Source organism: Epinephelus fuscoguttatus, linkage group LG23 (assembly GCF_011397635.1).
Source record: "Epinephelus fuscoguttatus linkage group LG23, E.fuscoguttatus.final_Chr_v1".
Taxonomy (NCBI): Eukaryota; Metazoa; Chordata; class Actinopteri; order Perciformes; family Serranidae; genus Epinephelus; species Epinephelus fuscoguttatus.
Genome location: NC_064774.1, coordinates 1,996,431 through 2,018,193, shown reverse-complemented (window position 1 = coordinate 2,018,193; position 21,763 = coordinate 1,996,431). Strand labels below are relative to the sequence as shown.

General features: G+C 42.3%; 1 long non-coding RNA gene and 1 pseudogene across 1 annotated transcript in view; one reads left to right on the top strand and one right to left on the bottom strand.

The window, feature by feature from the left end:
• Nucleotides 1-294: 294 nt before the first annotated feature.
• The window catches only part of LOC125883995 (uncharacterized), a 32,356-nt gene continuing 10,887 nt past the window's right edge, over nt 295-21,763 (top strand). The window contains exon 1 of the long non-coding RNA XR_007448624.1: nt 295-1,223. This is a non-coding gene — a long non-coding RNA (uncharacterized LOC125883995). The remainder of the gene's footprint in view (nt 1,224-21,763) is intronic.
• Nucleotides 1,689-21,012, bottom strand: LOC125883947 (NLR family CARD domain-containing protein 3-like; annotated as a pseudogene).

Sequence of the window (21,763 nt, the reverse complement as noted above, 5' to 3'; positions counted from 1 at the left end):
AGGGTTCCCACACATTTTCAGGGACATTTCAAAACTCTTCATGACTTTTAAAAGACCCATTGAACATAATGAAAATCTTGCTCCACTTGCCGGGTGTTTTTTAAACATGTCAGATTCAAATTCAGTTCAAACATAATTTCAGTTAGCTGGCACACATGAAGGGAGACAGATGGCAGGGAGAAAATGAAGGAACGTACATGATAACGACAAAACATTTCCACACATCGCATGTTAGCGCCATGTTACGTCAACAGCTGCAGGAAATCAGTGTAATGCATTTTATTTATAGGCGCCTTTCAGAGCGCTCAAGGACACCTTACAAGACACAGTTAAAAACAACAACAAGCAGCACTTTGTCCATAGATCATCAAATCAAACAATTCTGTAAGATACAATAAAAGTTAATAAAATGACCAGACGGAAATGGTTATGATAAAAATGAGGTATGAAATCTTCATCATGAAGTCATCATCAATGCAGGTCACCATATGTGTGTCTCCATTAAATTAGAGCCAATATGGCAGCTTGAAAAGGTGTGTTTACAGACGGGGTTTGAAAGTGGGAGGAGTCAAGATTGTGACTGTGGTGGGAATGTATTCGTAGTAGTAAAATAAATGTCATTGCATTACATGAGGCGGAAGGTTATCTGTGGAAGATTACTGCAACAATTTTATCACACAAAACAAAATTCCATGTCTTTTCCAAAACTTTCAATGATTTTTACTAATTCCAAGACTTATCCAGGCCTGGAAAATATGGATGTCCACATACTTTTGCCCAGATAGTGAAGTTATGAGTTTTTGACATATAATGATTTATTTCCTGAGCCCACTAGATGGCGCTCTTGGTTCAAAGAAAACAGCTCAAGGACAGACAGTCCAGTGTGCCTGTCACCCTTTGTTGATCAGAGAGCGCCATCTAGTGAGGTCAGAAGATACAGACAAAGCTTCATGAGGCTTCATTTGGTCATCACTACTTGTCGCCTACTTTACTTGAGTATTTCCATTTTCTGATACTTTATAGGCCACTTTTTACTCCACTACATCTCAGAGGGAAATATTGGACTTTTTACTCCACTATATTTATTTGATAACTTCAGTTACTTTGTAGATTATTAATACAAAATACCATCAACTAATAAATGATATTATTATAGATTAAACTACGCAGCAGTTTATAAAGTCATTAAAATGAGCTCCATCTTTACCAGCTGCAACATTAAAGTGATGAACACATGAATGCATCAATAATTATAATCCATAATATAAATGAAGCATTCTGCATAATGAGCACTTTAACTTTTGCTACTTTAAGTGTATTTTGATGCTGATACTTTTGTACTTTTACTCTAGTAACATTTTGAATAAAGAACCAGTAATGGAGTATTTTTATAGTGTGGATATACTATTTTCACTGACAGTAAAAGATGTGAATACTGTGAGCACTGGAAATATGGAACAGTGTTCTGATGATTTAATGCTAAAATGTGGGTGCACCGTCATGAAAGCAAAAAATATAAAGTTCTTCCTTTTGGATTGGAACGTCAATTAATGTTTAAGGAACATCGAATTATCTCCATCTACTGGTGACTAAAAGTAACTACAACAACACTGTGTTTAAAACACACAATAACAACAAAGTACAACAGTTGACAAAAGTCCTTTTGTAGCATTTATTTGAATCACCTCACTATTATACAGCATACACACACAACACACACACACACACACACACACACACACACACACACACACACACACAAACTGATGCTGCTGCTTCAACGTCTCTGGATCATCAGGACACAGCTGATCCTCTCATGACCACCATCTGATGAGAGAAGAAGACAAGAGAAGTTATAAAGCAGCTGTCAGTCAGTGATGCAGCACATCCAGTATAAAGACCAGTAGGGACTTCCTGTTCACAGCAGAGTGGAGCGGCTGTGTAGCGTAGTCGGCTTCCTTCCAGCTCTCATGTTAACGTGTTGGAGTGAACACACTGAGCTGGAAGCTCACAGACCTGCAGAGACTTTGGGCATCAAGTCTGTTTACTCTGCAGATTTCACTCAAGTACACAGTGTAAATAAACTGCTGAGAGTCCTGAACGCATCATGGCTGCACAAACAGAGGGATTCACTTTAATGATGGATTTACTGAGTCTGTTAGAACAAATGACTGATGGACAGATATATCATGTTAAATGTTCTACATGTTCATCCAAAGACTGAACAGCAACACATCAGCTGTGATTAATGGACTTCAGCAGAGCTTCTGCTCTGTATAAAGAACACATGGTTACTAAATGTAATGATGGTTCTATAAAATAAGAGCCAGTGATTTGTAGGCTTCAGTCAGACTGATCTCAGAGCTGTGACAAAGATGAAGACAACAAACACTTTAAAGAGGACATATTATGCTCATTAACAGCTTCATATTTGGATTCTGGGTTTCTACTAGAACCTGTTTACATGCTTTAATGTTCAAACTAGAATTACCGCCTCATAGTTGTATGCCTTATAAAGAAATCTTAGCTTCAGTAGAAAAAGCCGTTGAACACAGGGTATTCACAACAGTCTGAAGTCTGAGGTTTTTGTTCACAGGGATTACTTTTACATACATTTACCTCATTATCTGAAACTTTGGCCACATTTAATACCAACATCCTTCATTGTAACACTATAGGCGATATAACACACAGAAACAGGAAAGCATAACAGGTCCCCTGTTATCAAGGTCAGATTTGATGGTGTGACAGTTTGATGAAGGAGGACAGCTGTCTCTATACATGTTGTGATGCTGTCAGCTGTAATCCAGCTTCACTTCCTGTAGACATGAACACAACAACAGTCGTCTTCACATCAACTCAACAAGCTTCTTTCTGATCTGATTGGCTGACTGTTCTCTCTGTCTGTCTCTCTGTCCTCTCCTGAAGACTGTCACCATTCCCCTCTTTGAGCCACTGAGAAGGTCTGAGGTTTACAGGAAGTACTGGATCTTTGCTCTGATACTAACTGTGTTTAATATAATACTGCTGAAACCAGCATGGACCCACTCCAACCCTCTACTGACCTCAAAGTCTCCAGTTTACAGTGTGGACTCTTCAGATCACACAGCAGCTTCACATCTGAATCCTGCAGGTTGTTGTAGCTCAGGTCCAGCTCTCTCAGATGGGAGGGGTTGGACTTCAGAGCTGAGGCCAGAGAAACACAGCTGATCTCTGACAAACTGCAGCCACTCAGTCTGAATAAAGAATAAATGATGTAGATAAAAACCATTAATAAAACAATCAGATGTGTTCAGGTGTTAAATGTGTAGCTCAACATTACTATGTCCTGATCAATGGTCTTTGCCCTAAACTGAGTAGAGTGACTTTGTCACTGTTTTATTGTGCTGATCCCAACAGGATACAGGTTAAAGACTGGAAAATACAAAAAGTGAAAAACAGCTCTCAGAAAATGTTGATGGGCCAGACATTTTCAGCAGCAGGCAACCTATTGGAAACTTTTTTGTTTTAGCTATTGATGATGACACATTTCTAAACAATTGCAAATTACTGTAGCAAAAGTAGCAATGTTTTTAGTGTCATATTTGAAACCCAAATAAAATGTTAGTCACACAATGTCCACACACACACACACACACACACACACACACACACACACACACTTCCTGACGTTTACCTTTAAGGTCAAGTGTTTATGAAAATACACAGGATATAGTTTTATACAGTCTATGGCAGCAACAGTCATGTTTACAGCAACAAAGTCACTATATAAACTCAATAATATCTCACTGGAAACAAACCTAACATGTCAATAAAATAACTATTACTCCTGACATCACAACACTGAGTTACGTTATATAAGCATGAAGAACAGACATCAGTATCAGTCATTCATCCTGCTCTCTGTCCCACCTCTACTGAGGACACTCACTGTCCACAGGTAGGCTGTCTCTATGGGGTGCCGTTTGAGAAGTGGCTCACGCTGAAAATAACATCAAGATTTTGCCAAATTTAGCTTCAAACAATGTTTAAAAAAGTGTTGTGCATTTTCTAACGTCACCTTTTACCACATTTACAGCAATATTTATTAACTTAGAAATATATTCAATAGTTAAATCTAAATATTAAATCTAAATCTAAATCTAAATGTTAAATCTAAATGCTAAATCTAAATCTAAATACTAAATCTAAATCTAAATATTAAATCTAAATGTTAAATCTAAACGCTAAATATAAATATAAATACAAATCTAAATGTTAAATCTAAATGCTAAATATAAATTTAAATCTAAATGTTAAATCTAAATATTAAATATATATCTAAATCTAAATGTTAAATGTTAAATCTAAATGTTCTGGGTGAAACTAAATATTTAGCTAATATGCAAATTCACACTGCCGGTCATCGGAAGTACCAAAATAAAAGCTCGAGATGGTCAGACTGTGTTTATAGAATCAAATAACGAATTAAAACCAACTTATCGGGGGAAATGAACACTTGAATATACATTAGCGTGATGATAAAGATTTCCCAGTGGGCCGCTGGGTCAGTGTGGGCCGGTACAGCCGGAGGAAAAAAAAAACTTTAGGCGCAGTTGGGCTGGCCTTTAATATGATAACCAATGTTCACAGTTTCTCTAGTAGTGTTTGGCTCATCATCTTTGGCCCATGTGGGTGTGTCACACCCCTTTCACCTTGTTGTTGAGCTGTTGGCCAATCACAGCCGAGGGCTGAGGGCCACGGGCTGTCCCGTCCTCCTTCTGTATCAATCAATCAATCAATCAATCAATCAATCAATCAATCAATCAATCAGAAGTCATGGAGAAGAAAAACATGGAGAAGAAGCACAAGGGAGGTGCTGAGAAGATTAGGGAAAAAAGAGACAGGCATTGCTGCAAATGCTGCAAAATGTCAGAAACTGACAACCCTGTTTTCTGCTGCTGGACCATCCTCTGCAGCATCAGCAGCAGCACCTGTGGCGGCAGCTCTGGCGTGTGACCAGGTGGGAGATGCAACTCAGGTAAGGCGGCTGTAATGTCATCATTTTTTTGCTAGCTTGCTAACTTTCAGCACAGCGCGTATAGTTTGCTTTTTGCTGTCAGAACGTCATTACTGTGTAAAGACTAGAGCCAGACAGGGCTCAGTGGCATTAGTCAACATGGTTAAGTAGTTCATAAAGTAACGTTAGTAACATCTGATCTATCATTATCTCTTGTGTATTCCCCTTAAAGCTGCTGAGGTAAATGCAACTCTGCTGTCTTAATTACTTTGCTAATTCATCAACATTAAAATGTCATTTTTTCCTTTTTGTGTGGGCATTGTTGGACAATATATAGAAATTGAGACAGTCTAGTACATGCACTGCCAAGGGGAAAATGTAATGTATTGTTCTTAGTGTATTATTCACAGTCAGATTATAAAACTTAAGCTGTACTTTTTCACTATTTAAGAGCATTTGATTGTGCTTATCTGAGGCACCATCTATAGGTTAATGTGTTCAACATTTTTCTATAGAACATAAATGAAATTGAAATATTCTGACAGTAATGTTCCTGCATATTTCAAATATTAAATATCAAACAACATGATGTAGCAAAATGTTCCTCAATACATGCAAGTGAATTTTGACATTTCAAGTACATTTACTATATGTTAACAGTTAGTAGGGCTACAGAATAATATGTTCACTCAAGCCTACATGAAATAAACTTAATGCTCACTCAGATTATGTGTTCTGTTAGCGTATACTTTTCAACATCTTCTCCTTTCACAACACTTGGAATGTTTTGGATGAATTAAAGCCTCTTTCTTTTAGAAGCATTCAGAAGAGACCATCACAGCCTTTTACTAACCTTTACTAAACCTGGTTTAGGGAGGGACCATTGTGTACTTGGGAATGATACACATATAGTACATTACATTACACAGTGCACTTTTTCACCTGTGTTTACTTATCAATCAAAACACTATTTTTCCATTACTTATATTACTGTTCATTGTAATGCAGCTTTTTTTCACCTCTTCTTTTGGGAATTGCCCAAAACTTCAACCTAATGTCTCTCTTCACATCTCCTGCCAGGTTGAGTCACCATCCCCACAGAAGGACTGTGGCAGGGAGGGAGAGGAGAGCAGCCTGGTCGTACTAGTCCAGGTAAAGCCATATTCATACATAGCATTTTTTAATTCATCTAGAGTAATGAATTAAACATTCATTAAAAAGTGCTTAACACCATAATAGTGTACTACTATTAAATTCTACCATTTTAACATTTCACTGATAGTGTTGTTTAAGTGCTTTACTAACATAAACAATCTCTTATCTAGACTGAAGATGATCATGCATCCACCACCAGCATCCCCGCCCCGATCCCTGGAGAGTGGACCGGTCAGGTACCAAATTCCCAGGCTGCTTTTTTGCCCCAGTCCGCCCCTGCTCATAAGTGATGATTGAGAGGGATTATTTCTGTATGAGTCTATACACTGTTTTTAAGGAAGATCCTGCAGAGTTTATCTTTAAGGTTTTAGCTCCACATTGCTCTGCCACAGTCAATGGATTAAACCACTGAACAAGACAAATAGACTTCATTGTGGATCAGTATAATATCAGCCTGATGTCTGCAGTTTAGTGTCAACACAACTTTCACATCATAATAATCTCAGCACAGGAGTAAAAAATGGTGTCTGACCTCAGAGTCTCCAGTTTACAGTGTGGACTCTCCAGAAAACCACACAGCAGCTTCACTCCTGAATCCTGCAGCTTGTTGTCACTCAGGTCCAGCTCTCTCAGATGGGAGGGGTTTGACTTCAGAGCTGAGGCCAGATAAACACAGCTGATCTTTGACAAACTGCAGCGACTCAGTCTGAATGAAGAATAAATGATGTAGATAAAAATCATTAATAAAACAATCAGATGTGTTCAGGTGTTAAATATGTTGCTCAACATTACTATGTCCTGATCAATGAGCTTTGCCCTAAACTGAGTAGAGTGACTTTGTCATTGCGTTATTGTGGATCATCATGATGTCAGCCTTCTACAGACATCATCCAAATGTCACCACAACATTCATTCACCAATTCATATCAGCACAAATTAACATGCTGCTGATCTCAGTCAAGTCTGTATTTAGAGGATCAATATCAAATCAGACACGTTGGACTAAAAACTGTTCATTCATTCATTTCTTACATGACCTTCATACTGTATTTGTATATGGAATAAAAAGGAGAGGGACACATTTGTTCAAGTTTGTTCAACAGCCACATGCACATTAAAAGAGTTATTGGTGGCAGTAAATATTCCTCCTGTCCATACTGAGTGTGAAGTGGTCTCTTCTTAACTCAGCTACACTGTAAGAAATGTCTTCACATGTTCAGATGAAACTAATATAAAGCTTCAGCAGTCTGAGTTATCCAAATCGAGAGGGTGTGGACCACAGTTACAGACTGTTTAGCACCAAACTCCCTCTTTGAGGTCTGTTCCTCCTCTGCAGCTCAACAAGAAAAACACTGTCAAACACTAAATACTGACTGTAACTCAGACGTCTGAAGCCTCATATTAGTTTAAACTGAACTTTGACACAGAACAAGACTGTGGATTTTGTCCTCCATCTGGTAACACTGGAGTCAGGTTATAAAGGGACTGCTTCACAGACAGTATGGACAGAAGGAATGATTACAGACATCAACTACAAAGTGCACTCAGTAGAGTGCAGACCTCTGCCAGGCGACTGCATTACAGCTGTGACTCTAGACAACAACACATGCTGCTCAGCTGTGACCGCTGGAGTTGTCCCTCCTGACTTCCTTACAGTCAAGATGGCGGCTAAGATAACAAAACGTCTGAGATGCTTGCTGTCTACACAGGGCTTTAAACAGATGACATTAACATAGGACATATCAAAGTGCTTGACTTATATATAACATTTACTAAAGTGCTGGACGTAATCTTCAGAGTCTGTTATAATAAAATGTATGCCTCTGTGCACCAGTCAAGTTTCTCATTACATCCATGTCTGTAAAAACATGGACGCTTCACATCCATTGTCCCCCGACAGCACAGAAGATCTATACAATCAACATCATTTCAAGGTGGACACCCAAGATCAGTGTCACCAACTCAGTCTCTGACCAAATGTCTCCCCTTCTGTTCCTGAGATATGACGTTTAATAATGACCAGAGAAGTGTTTTATGCAGAACATGATGATGTCACAGTGAAGTTGACCTTTGACCTTTTGGATATAAAATCTCATCACTTCATTATTTTATCCTTTTAGACATCTCTGTGATGATTTATCATAATTAGTGAATGAATTCTTGAGTTATGGCCAAACACAGATTTTGTGAGGTCACAGTGATCTTGACCTTTGACCACCAAAATCTAATCAGTTCATTCTTAAGTCCAACTGGACGTTTGCGCTAAATTCAAAGAAATCCTCTCAAGGTGTTCTTGAGATGTCGTGGACAGACTGACAACCCAAAAACATGATACCTCTGGACAAATATGTCTTGAGTTATGTGGCTGTAAAACAGTGGATGTGTCATTTCCTATAAATTCTTCACAATAAAAGTCCCATGTTGTTTTGTTATTTTAGCTTTGTTTAGCTTTTATTGTGAAGCAGCCAAAGCAGAAAATATTGGCTTTTCATCTGCAGTGACTTCATAGGAATCTTATCCGTCTGACAACGAACATGAAACGGTAAAATAAGGCAGATATCTGAAAGTACAAACAGCAACGCAGGAGAGAAACTAAACTTCAAACCACAGAGATTCAGTTCAAAGATACAAAACTTGTGAACACACAGACACTTAGAAAACTCTGGGCTGCTGCACACACACCAGTTGAGCCTCAACACACGCTTGTTGGAGGGGGCGGAGCCTGTCAGCTTCAGCTCCACTAGTTTGGAGTCCACATGTGTCTGTCTTTGCTTTTAGGTGGATTACAATAAGAAATGACACGTTTGGAAGATTTTATTCCACTTACAGTGATGTAACCAGAGGCTGTTAACTCAAGTAACGTCACCTGTGTGGGTCGAGGAGGAGGGAGAGAAACGCAGCCCAGCGACAGGAAAACACAGTAAAGACTCTCAAACTGAGCTCAAATCAAAGCAGTGCACATAAACAAGGTCAATAACATCAATAAAATATTTGCTTTCTTTCAGGGGGGTGGGGGATCCCACTGATAGAGGAAACACTTGATAGCAACTGGGATTGTTCCACAGCACATCAGTCAACACATGGATGCATAGGGAAACAGGAGCCAGTCAATGCTTGTCATTTAGAAATGAGATCACATAGGCGTATGAATCCAGATCATTAATGGTGCAGTCTAATGGGCGTGTGAGTGTGAAAGAATATCAACCTGTCCTTAAAGTCCAAGATGTTTCCAGTGCAGACTATTTATTTGCTTATTGTTGCAGTCTAAAGGTCTGTGACTTCAAATGATTATGTGACCTTAACATGAAAACAAAGAAACCTCAGAACCTCAGGAATCTTAAATTCTGTTTGGATAAATCTCAAACTTGATGGTGTCTAAATGTTCTAAATCATCATTTCTCTGCCTTTCATAACCAACTGTTCAGCCATTTGGAAAGACACAACATTTCTGAAAACACTGAAAGCTTTATAACCTCAGTCAAGGATTTATATTATATATATCCAAAAACAAACAAACAAACACCTACATAAGCAAGTGAACTGACCTCAGAGTCTCCAGTCTACAGTTTGGACTCTCCAGTCCAGCACACAGCTGCTTCACTGCTGAATCCTGCAGGTCGTTTTCACTCAGGTCCAGCTCTCTCAGATGGGAGGGGTTGGACTTCAGAGCTGAGGCCACGACTTCACAGTGAGTCTCTGAGAGTTCACACCCAATAAATCTGACATGACACATATATTAGAAAATCTGTTATTGTCAAAGAGACACTTTATATTTACTCTATGGATTTGATGATAAAACAGTTTGAAATATCCTGTTTTGATGGACTGAAAATAGTTAAGAATAAAAAAAGAACACAAAGAATTCAAACTAATTAAAAGCTGATTCATGACCAGAATTACTGCCTCGTGGTCGTATGCTTCACCAGTCAAGTTACACTTACAGTTTACATCCATGTCTGTCCAGACTCATATGTGTCCATGACAGTAGACAATGATTCAAATATGGATGTTGCTGCAAAGAAGCTACTTATTCTAAAACACAGACGCTTCACACACATCTTCAACCCGACAGCACAGAAGATCTATACAATCAGCACAGTTTCAAGATCAGTGTCACCAACTCAGTCTCTGACCAAATGTCTCCCCTTCTGTTCCTGAGATATGACGTTTAATAATGACCAGAGAAGTGTTTTATGCAGAACATGATGATGTCACAGTGAAGGTGACCTTTGACCTTTGGATATAAAATCTCATCACTTCATTATTTTATCCTGTTAGACATTAGTGTGAAGTTTTGTCATAATTAGTGAATGAATTCTTGAGTTATGGCCAAAAACATATTCTGTGAGGTCACAGTGATCTTGACCTTTGACCACCGAAATCTAATCAGTTCATTCTTAAGTCCAACTGGACATTTGTGCCAAATTTAAAGAAATCCTCTCAAGGTGTTCTTGAGATGTCGTGGACAGACTGACAACCCAAAAACATGATGCCTCTGGCCACGACTGTCGCCGGCGCCGAGGCATGAAAAAAGAGATAGCAACAACTGGATAAAAGCAGTTTTTAGGACTTCAGGAATCTCCTTTGGCAAATGATACAGATCTTATTTTAAATGTTTAAGCATAGTGGTGAATAAACTCAGGTATTATCTGCATGTCTGATTCTATAAAACACCTTACACAATCTGTTTATGGAGTAATAACTTTACTGCTTTCACTCAGAACCATCAAATACTGCCATACTGTGATGAAATGCTGCTGTGATAAAACCTCAACAACAACCTCTGAAGTCCATCATTTGTTTTATCAGGTTCACATGGCGCCTCCATCACATAAAGGTGAAAAACTGTCAACTGGAACAATGATTAGAAATCAATAGAAAAACTGTGTTCATTAACTCAACAGCTATAAACACAACCAACTGAAACATCTACATGTTTTGCACTCACAGCATTTGAAACAGCTCAAGAACATCTGTGACAAAATACAACAGACACATCATTTGAACATTTTATGAATAATAAGAATTTCATGGTGTGTATATTTGAAGAATCAAACTACTAATCTACAATCATAGGTAAAGATGGCGGCGCGCATGGTCGCAGCGGCTCACGGCTCTCCTCTTCAGAGCTCTTTTTTGTCGTTTTTGTACTTCTTTCTTGCCTGTTCATGCACTATGGGTTCTGCGAACATTCAGTATACCTGCCAGACACTTTTGGATATCGGCAACCATCACCAGATATCTGTTTCGAGCGACTTTCACTACACACATAACATCCCAGACGAGGTAGCGAGACCGCCGGCCTCTCCGTGGATTGTTGTCGGGTCTAGGAGGTGGCGCAGACGGAGGAGGGAGAGGAAGCAGAAGCGGGGACGTAGGTCCAGTGTTTTGCTGCGGCTAAGAAAACATTCACACAAGCCACCTCTACCGAGCCTGTATCTCTCCAATGCCAGATCTCTGGTGCATAAAACAGATGACCTGGAATTACAACTTGCTGGAAATCACTATGTTCATGACTGCTGTGTTTTGATTATCACCGAAACCTGGCTTCACCCGGGAATACCCGATGCTAACTTGCAGCTAGCAGGCTGCACTCTGCTCTGCTGGGACAGGACTGTGGACTCCGGTAAGAGCAGAGGGGGGGGGGTCTCTGTATCAACGTGCATGATAACTGGTGCAACAATGGGACAATCATTGACAAACACTGTTCCCCAGACCTCGAGTACATGTCTGTAAGATGCCGGCCTTTTTTTCTACCGAGAGAGCTAACTGTAGTGATCGTCACGGCTGTGTACATTCCACCCGACGCCAGTGTAAACACAGCGCTCTCTCTCCTGCTGAACACCATAAATGAACAGCAGCAGGCCCACCCTGACGGTGTTCACATAATTGCAGGAGACTTTAAAAAGGCCAACCTGAAGACTGTACTACCGAAGTTTTCCCAACATGTCAAGTGTTCTACTAGAGGGGAGAACACTCTGGATCATGTTTACTCAAATATCAAGCAAGCGTACAGAGCCATACCCCTCCCCCACCTCAGCCAGTCAGACCATCTTTCCCTCCTGCTCTCCCCAGCCTACACCCCCCTCAGAAGCAGAGCCAGGCCCACCACAAGGACTGTTACAACCTGGCCTGATAATGCACTCTCCAAACTGCAGCACTGCTTCAATCAGACAGACTGGGACTTAACTGAACACCAGGAGCTGGAGACATTCACAGGAAAGGTACTGGACTATATCAAGTTCTGCATCGGGAATGTGACTGTGGACAAAATCATCCGGGTTGCCGCTGGCAGAGGAGCTGAACGGCTTCTTTGCTCGCTTCGAAACATCACAACAGCACTCATCTGCTCAAGCCCTGCCCAAAACCCCACCTGGTTCCTCCACCACTCCACTCACTGTACAGGAGCATGATGTCAGACAGGTGCTCCTGGCAGTGAACCCCACGAAAGCTGCCGGCCCAGACGGAGTACCTGGCAAGGTGCTCAGAGCGCGCGCCCACCAGCTCGCCCTCACCTTCACCAGGATCTTCAACCTCTCCCTGGCACAGGCAGTCATCCCGTCCTGCCTGAAAGCAGCAACAATAATCCCGGTGCCAAAGAAGTCTCCCGTCACCAGCCTGAACGATTACCGTCTGGTGGCCCTCACCCCGGTAATCATGAAGTGCTTTGAGAGACTAGTTCTTAAGCACATCAAGGACTATCTCCCCCCAGACTTCGACCCCCACCAGTTTGTGTATCGGGTGAACAGATCCACAGAAGACGCCATCACTGTAGCTCTCCACTCTGCGCTGAATCACCAGGAGCAGCAGCAGAGCTACGTCCGGATGCTCTTTGTGGATTATAGTTCAGCCTTTAACACAATAATACCAGACATCCTCATCTCAAAACTGGACACTCTCGGGCTCCCCCCCTCACATGTGCCTGGATAAAGGACTTCCTCACCAACCGGCCCCAGACTGTGAGACTTGGCCCCCACCTCTCCTCCACCTGCACGCTGAGCACCGGCTCCCCACAGGGCTGTGTGCTGAGCCCACTCCTGTACTGCTTCTACACCCACTGCAGTTCGACCCACAACAGCAACCTCATCATCAAGTTTGCTGACGTACTGTATCACAGTATGGTACGGCAGCTGCACCGCTGCAGACAGGGAGAGGCTCCAGAGAGTAGTAAAGGCAGCACAGAAGATCATCGGCTGCCCTCTCCCACCCTGATGGACACTTAAACCTCCTGCTGCCTCAGCAGAGACAAGAGCATCACCAAAGACAGCTCCCACCCTGGCTTTGAACTGTTTGACCTGTTGCCCTCAGGGAGACGCTACAGGTGCATCAGGACAAAAACTAACAGACTCAAAAACAGTTTCTTTCCTAAAGCCATAACCACCCTGAACTCTCACATGCACTGACCTGACAGTCTACCTCCCCCCAACCCCCGGACTCTCTCTGTGCAATACTTTATAATGTGCAATATCCCACTCCCACTCCCTCTCAGGACTGTGCACCCTACCTCCTTACACCCCCCCCCCCATCCTTTTGCACTACTTATCCTTTGTCTATATTGTATACTCTTGTATATTTTTACACTGCTTGCACTGGTACTGGAGTTGCTTTTAATCTCGTTGTACATGCGTATAGTGACAATAAAAGCATTCTATTCTATTCTATGATTTATGATGTTAATCACATCTGGACTTACCGAGCCTTTCTGCAGTTCCTCACAGCTCGAATCAGTCTCCGTCGTCTGGCACTTGTTGTGTTGTATTTCCTCACGTCCAGCTCATCCAGAACCTCCTGTGACATCTCCAGCATGTAGGCCAGAGCTGAACATTGGATTTGTGTTAGTCTCTTCTCTGATCTGTTCTCTGACTTCAGGAACTCTTGGATCTCCTGATGTACTGAGAGGTCGTTCATCTCCAGCAGACAGTGGAAGATGTTGATGCTTCTGTCAGGAGAGATATCGTAGATGTTCATCTTCTTCAGGTTGTTGATGGCTCTCTGGATGATTTCTGGACTGTTGTCTGTCCGACCCAAAAGGCCTCCTAACAGTCTCTGGTTGGACTCCAGAGAGAGGCCATGAAGGAAGCGGACAAACAGATCCAGGTGACCATTTTTACTTTGGAGGGATTTCTCCATGGCTCTCTGTAAGAAGACATCCAGGGATCTGTAATTATCCTTGTCTGTCCCCAGGAAGTCCTCCAGTACCTTTGTGTTCCTGTTGGTGAAACAGTGGAACAGGTAGACTGCAGCCAGAAACTCCTGAACGCTCAGATGAACGAAGCAGTAGACTGTTTTCTGGAAGATCACAGACTCTCTTTGAAGATCTCTGTACAAACTCCTGAGTACACCGAGGCCTCTGTGACATCAAGACCACAGCGCTCCAGGTCTTCTTGGTAGAACATGATGTTTCCTTTCTCCAGATGTTCAAACGCCAGCCTCCCCAGCTTCAGAAGAACGTCCCTGTCAGCCTCCGTCAGCTCCTGTGGACTGGTCTCATGTCCCTCATCATACTTGTGCTTCTTCCTCTTTGTCTGAACCAGCAGGAAGTGTGAGTACAGGTCAGTCAGGGTCTTGGGCAGCTCTCCTCTCTGCTCTGTAGTCAACATGTGATCCAGAACTGTAGCAGTGATCCAGCAGAAGACTGGGATTAGACACATGATGTGGAGGCTCCTGGATGTCTTCATGTGTGAGATGATTCTGCTGGACCGCTCTTCATCACTGACTCTCCTCCTGAAGTACTCCTCCTTCTGGCGTCAGTGAAGCCTCGTACTTCTGTTACCCTGTCAACACATGCAGGAGGGATCTGATTGGCTGCTGCAGGTCGGGAAGCTATCCAGACCAGAGCCGAGGGAAGCAGCTTCCCCTCGATGAGGTTTGTCAACAGCACGTTGACTGATGACTTCTGTGTGACATCAGTCACAACCTCATTGTTGTGGAAATCCAGAGCCAGTCTGCGTTCATCCAGGCCGTCAAAGATGAGCAGAACTTTACAGACAGCGAGCTCCTCTGCTGTGACCTTCTGTAATGTTGGATGGAAAACACGGAGCAGAGTGAGAAGACTCAACTGCTCATCTCTGATCAAGTTCAGCTCCCTGAACGAAAGCAGAATCACCACACTGACATCTTGGTTTTCCAAACCCTCGGCCCAGTCCAGAGTGAACTTCTGCACTGTGAAGGTTTTTCCAACGCCAGCGACGCCGTTGGTCAGAACCACTCTGATGTGTTTCTGTTGCTCAGGTAAGGCTTTAAAGATGTGCTGACACTTGATTGGAGTTTCATGGAGGGTCTTCATCTTAGAAGCTCTCTCAAGCTGCTTCACCTCATGTTGGGTATTAACCTCTTCACTCTGTCCTCTGTGATGTAGAGCTCAGTGTAGATCCTGTTGAGGAGGCTTTCACTTCCTGTTTCATCACTTCCTTCAGTCACACGTTCACATCTCCTCCTCACACTGATCTTATGTTCATCTAAAACCTCCTGCAGACCACTGTCTGCTGAAAGAGAAGGAAACATGTCAGACTAAAGAAATGAATCTGGACTCTGATTATTTTCATGACCAACATTAAAACAAGTAACACAAACAAATGAAGGTTTTATACATTAGTTTTCTAAAATCTTTCATGTCTACACTTTACAACACAAATAAACCAAGAAGAATCCTGTTTTCAGACATGATGACATCAGCAGACAGATGTACAGTCTTACTTTGTACAGTGCTGCTCTGACTGGCTGTCTGCAGTCCAGCTCTTGTTCTGGATCTTTCTCCACACTGGGGACAGGAGGAGTCTCCTGATGAAGCAGACTGGTCCCAGTATGAGCTGATGCACTGTCTGCAGAACCAGTGTCCACAGCTGGTAGAGACTGGATCCTTCAGGACGTCCTGACACAAACTACAGCAGGACGGCTGCTCCTCCACAGAAACATGACTCCTCTTCTTCTCTCTGTGGAGATGAACACATTATTTAGATCTCGTCCTGCAAACTGTGCTGAAAATTATTTGCTTTATTCACACACTCAGTCACAGGCAGTTCAAATATCTCATGGTGGAGCTTCATGAAAACCTCCTGAGTAATGTTGTGCTCCACTGTGAGACGACTTTCAAAAGGCAAAAAGCTCCCTCATGTTTTTCAACAGTCTCTTACTTTGTGTCTGAGGGTCCAGGTTCATTACTGAAGACTGGAGGATCATCTTTGGACCAGTCACTCTTCATAGACAGACAGCTGGGTACTGGAGACTCTGCTCTCTGTCTGTGGAAACAACAAATTTTTGACACATATTATTAGTCCTTGTAAAGACCAGGTTCAAACAGTATCATCGTTGGCGCTGCCTGTGTTTTACCCACCAGCAGCTACGTGTCTCCTTTATCTGAACACCCTTGTAAATATACAGGTAATTTAGTTTCCTTCTTATTTCTTCTCTCAGTGCTGCTCTTAAATAGCATCTTCCGGGGCGCTATTTTTTTTTTTTTTATGTTCTGAGAGGCCTTTTTAACCTCTCTTTAATTCTGGTGTGTGAATGAACTGTCAGTGAATCAGCGATACAGATAGGAACACTCACAGGTCTTTTGATCCTTTTTTGGCAACGCTACTATCTCTACTTGGCGTCCCTACCTGTCATGGAGCAGGACATGGCGCACCAGGGAGAGTTACACTGAGCCGGGAGTTTCTTTTTTCCCTGCGGACTTCGGTAGCCAGGGAGATACCAGCTGGTATCCCGAGGGCGATACGCAAGCCGATCGTAAAGACCCAGAAAAGGGGAAGAAGAGGTGGTCTACGCCGGAGATTAAAGACTCTCAGGTTGAGCGATCGGTGCAAATTACCCCCACTTCCTACAATTCTCCTAGCAAATGTCCAGACTATCAGGAATAAGATAGATGAACTGGAAATATGGGCCAGCCTCAAGAGGGAAATCAGGGAGACCTGTCTCCTTGCCTTCACTGAATCATGGCTCAGTGACTTGGACCAGGACGGGGACTTTTGACTCAGCAGGTTCGGAAACCCGATTCGTCTGGAGCGGTCTCCAAAGCAAGAGGAGGAGGAGGAGGAGTGTGTTTCTATGTCAACGAGAGGTATTGTAACACAGTGAAGGTCAGAGAAAGAATATGCACAACTGATCTAGAACTATGGACAATCTCACTTCGCCCCCTTTATCTGCCGCGTGAGTTTCAACAACTGTTCTACACATTAGTGTACATCCATCCACGAGCCAACACGTCTGCCGCTGATCAGCTGATCAGCTGATCGCTGACGTAACGAGCAGGCTGGATGCTGTCTGCACCGAAATTTGTCCTTGGAGATTTTAATCTTTGTAAACTGAACACGGTCTTAAAAACATATGAACAGTATGTGACCTGCACCACTACACAGAAGAGCACTATAACTGATCTGTGCTATGGTACAGTAAAGGGAGCATATACATCCCTGCCAATGCTCTCACTGGGTGCTTCTTATCACAACGGTGTGTACCTTATGCCCGTGTATGAACCCACCTTCAGACGTGTGGACAGAAAGGAGAGAACTGTCAAGAGCTGGTCTGAAGGCAGCATTTCCTCTCTTCAAGCATGCTTTGAGTGCACGGATTGGCAGTGTTTCTATGATGGTTGTGATGATATGAATGAACTATGTGACACTGTTTCATCAGTTTCTGTGTAGACTCTATAATTCCATCTAAAACTGCTGTCATGTACCCAAATAACAAACCCTGGGTGACTAAAGAACTCAAACCTGTAATCAATAAGAAGAAGAAGATTTTTTACACTGGTGACCCTCTGGAGAAAAAAGCTGTCTCCAGAGAAGTGAGGGATGAAATAAGAAAAGCCAAAATTCAGTACAGGGACAAAATAGAGGAACAGTACTGCAGCAGTGACCTCAGAGCCGCCTGGCAAGGGATAAAACAGATGGCATCCATAAACCAGTACTCTGGTGAAACCAGGCAGCTCATTACTATTAGTGGTGTAAATGAGACTGACCTGCCTAAAGCTTTTAACTCCTTTTATTCCCGTTTTGAAAGGTCGGACATTTTAGGCAACATTTCAACGATGAGGATGTCTCTAAAACCTGAAAATGAAATTGTCATCTCAGAAGGAAAAGTTGCTTCTTTGTTCAAACAGGTGAACATCAGGAAGGCGGCTGGTCCTGGCGCCATCTGTGGACGCACTTTGTGTCACTGTGCAGACCAACTCAGTGAGGCGTTCACAGTACTTTTTCAGATGTGTGCAGAGAGTGGTTACTTGCCCCAAACATGGAAAACATCCACTATTATTCCTGTTCCAAAGTCAAATCATCCAAGAGATCTGAATGACTTCAGACCAGTTGCACTGACATCTCTTGTGATGAAAAAGTTTGAAAAACTCTGAAAAGAAAAAGTGGTCTCCTTAATTGATGGCAGACTAGATCCACTGCAGTTTGCTTATCAAGCTGGTGAAGGTGTTGATGAGACAAACTTTTCATTATAGACAGAGCACTAGAGCACCTTGAAAAACCCAAATCCCGATTGCCGATTTTTCTTCTGCTTTCAATAAGATGCAGCCCCATATTTGAATTGAATGGCCAGCCTCTTATTTTATGCTCCCGGATCAGATCTTATTGTTGCTTTTAAACTTTTTAACAGACAGAGTGCAGCGTGTCTTCGTTAATCCAGCAAACAGACCTGAGTGTGCTCTGGAAGAAGCGTGTGGTCCAGAAAGCGAAATGCATTATAAAGCAGGGAGACCATGTCATGTCCAGTGGATTTAATTTAATGCCTTCAGGGCGGTGCTACTGTGCACCCCTGAGGAAGACAAATCGCTACTCAAACTCTTTTATCCCTTCAGTGATCAGGCTGATGAATGCCAATTTTAATGAGGAGGTTTGTGCTTTGTTGCTTTATTTATTTATTTATTCTCTATCCCATTTATTCATTCTTTTTTATCGATCGAATATTTGCACATGTACGAGGTATCACTGCTGGGAAACCATTAGTTCAACTGATCCACTGACAACTGAGAGTTGAGTGATAAAAGTTGTTTGTCTAATGAATGGTTGTTGTAATTGTTTGTGCTTTTATTCATTGAACTGGGAGCTGTAAACTGAATTGCCCACATGGGATAAATAAAGTTTTCTGAACTGACCTGGACTATACTGTGTTCTATGTAACTGCATATTTTATTGTTATATTCTATTTTCAGTAGATAGCCAAATTTAAAGGACTCTGATCAGGGCCAAATAACTTGATCAGGATATCCCCGATGACTGAATAAAACAATACCTCATGTCATTATAAAAACAGTGTTGTGGTGTAGATTATCAGATAATAATAAAAACAGAATCATCTTCAGGTCAGTTTACAGTAGAAACAGTCTCTTACTTTGTGTCTGAGGGTCCAGCTTCATTACTGAAGTTTGGAACGTCACCTTTACTGTGGTCACTCTTCAAAGACAGCTGACAGCTGGACACTGGAGACTCTGATCTGTCCCCGTCTGCCTCCAAATCAGCCATCTTCCCAAATCTGAGAGAACTGTAACACACATACACAGTGTGATGAAGTCAGTAACTTCTTATTTATAGGACATGATTACATATTGGCTGGGTGTTCTTATGACATACAGTAGGGGAGAGCGGGGTCAGTTGGGACACTTTTGTATTGACACTAAATAACCTTTGATTACTCACAGACTACTTGAACAGTAATGAAAATAATTTGATCTCTGAACAGATACAGGCGTCTGCTAACTATTTATCAGGTTTTTAGAGCCCAACCCAAACGTGAAAGGCACAGTTTTGTTAAATGTACAAGGAGTGCATTTTCCCAAAGTTCTGACTCCCTGGGACAGTTGGGACACCGTGTTCTGGGCTGGGCTTTAAATATATATAAGCTGGACTTACAGTTTACATCCATGTCTGGGAAAACATGGAAGCTTCACACACAGAAGATCTATACAATCAGCACAGTTTCAAGATCAGTGTCACCAACTCAGTCTCTGACCAAATGTCTCCCCTTCTGTTCCTGAGATATGACGTTTAATAATGACCAGAGAAGTGTTTTATGCAGAACATGATGATGTCACAGTGAAGCTGACCTTTGACCTTTTGGATATTAAATGTCTTCAGGAAACTGTCAGACTTGACCGCAGCTTTTGTCAATAGGCTCGTTGGAGATGAAGTGTGCCTCGCCTGGAGAGTAGACGAGATCAGAGCTGCAGCAGGAGGCGGTGACAAAAAGCTGCGGTCAAGTCTGACAGTTTCCTGACAGTTTCCAGCAGCCTTCAGTCTGTACAATATGTCACAGAAACACTCACATCCTGTCAGATATGATAGTGATTTATTCAAATATAATCAGACTCATATATCAGTTTGTTCTCAGTCTCCAGTTGTTTTAATTCTGATAGACTGATTTATTAAAATCTAACCAAAACTCAGTGTAACAAAGAGCAGGGAGAGCTGACTGTACACTCAACATCTTCCTATCCAACAAAACTGCGCCACAATCCCTCGGCAGAGTCCCCCTTTTCTCTCTGTGTGTCTATAAACTAGAGCTTTTCACTGTGACGCACATTCAAAGAGTTGACACAAGAGCGCGCCCGAAGCACCGGAGCGCGCAGATCCGTAGCTGCGCGCAGGCCTCGTGTTTAACAGGAAAAGCCTGGTTGTAAAAACAGCGTCAGATGATGGTGGTGGTAAAAGCAAGTGTGATGATGAAGCTGTGAAGATGTGGCACTGACCCAACCGACCCTACTCTCCCCTAGAACACACTAAACAATGAATAAACATCAACACTCACCGTGTCTCACACCACCTGTCTTCCTCTCACTGCTCTGTGCACTTTAAAATGGAGTCTGAACACACCACTGACTTTACACTTCTGCTTTCGCTCTTCCTCTCTGTTGGCACCTCCCCCCCTTTGACTCATGGGAAATTATTTATTTACAGTAACACAGAGACTTGAGACTCTGCTGAGAGTTCCTGCTCTGCTTATTTTATGGACTCTGTTGCTTTGCTTTCATCTTTAATAAACCAAATCTACTGGCACAGAAGCTCAACAATGTGCTGATGTGGACGGGGCCACTTTAAAGAATCACTATCAGTGTAAGTGTAGGTTATATCTGAATATTTGCTCTGCTTTACCTCACACATGAACCAATCAACTCTGCAGCACAGCAGCAGCTCAGTGATCTACTCAGTTACATTTCTGTTTTTGTCAGTGGAGTCTGGTGGCTTTGATATAATGGCTTCAGTTCCACATGTCTGTGTGACAGCAGGGTAAAGTGGTGAAAACACTCTAAATATAACGGACACTTAAACTGCTATAGATGTATTGTGAGCCTTTCAAGGTGGTTAAAAACTAATAACTGAGGCAGAGTTTGTTTAGCGCAGTCGGTTTGATTCATGGATGTGACACGAGGATTTTCTACCTGGAAGTTCTTGTAAATAAACACTGTGATTGGCTCTGTGCTCAGAACATTCCTCTGGGTGCTCTCACTGTCATCTATAACATCTTTCCTAATTCACTGTCTGTGGAGCAGCTCCAGAAAACTGATACAGCATCAGGTCAGAATTTGGTGTCAACAACATGGAAGCATGGATCCATCCTGCCTTGTATCAACGCTTCAGGCTGCTGCTGCTGGTGGTGTAATGGTGTGGG